The 297-nt window shown below is 15.8% G+C and overlaps 1 protein-coding gene across 2 annotated transcripts in view; it reads left to right on the forward strand.

Moving 5' to 3' along the window:
* LOC119589123 (molt-inhibiting hormone-like) overlaps positions 1 to 297 on the forward strand; it is a 34,746-nt gene that overhangs the window by 709 nt on the left and 33,740 nt on the right. The gene's annotated exons all lie outside the window — the stretch shown is intronic.

The raw sequence follows: 297 nt of genomic DNA on the forward strand, positions 1-297 counted from the left end.
TTTAAAAAAATTTAATTTTTAAAATAGAAAAAATTGGCTTTTTTAAGTTAAAGCACAAAAAAAGTTCAGTTTCACCCTTTTTTTCTCAATTTTATTTTTTCATAAAAAAAAAAAAAAATTTTTTAAAAAATTTTTAAGATAGGGAAAATTTTTTTGTTTTTTTTAAAAATAAAAACCGTTTTTTTTTTTATTTGTTTAGAAAAATTTGTCTTAAAGATTTAAAATTAGCCTTAAATTGTAAAAAAAATTAGCCCCTGAAAAAATAAGTAAAAGTTTTTAGATAGTTTTTATTTTCCA

The sequence above is a fragment of the Penaeus monodon genome, chromosome 25, assembly GCF_015228065.2.
Source record: "Penaeus monodon isolate SGIC_2016 chromosome 25, NSTDA_Pmon_1, whole genome shotgun sequence".
In the NCBI taxonomy this organism is placed as follows: domain Eukaryota; kingdom Metazoa; phylum Arthropoda; class Malacostraca; order Decapoda; family Penaeidae; genus Penaeus; species Penaeus monodon.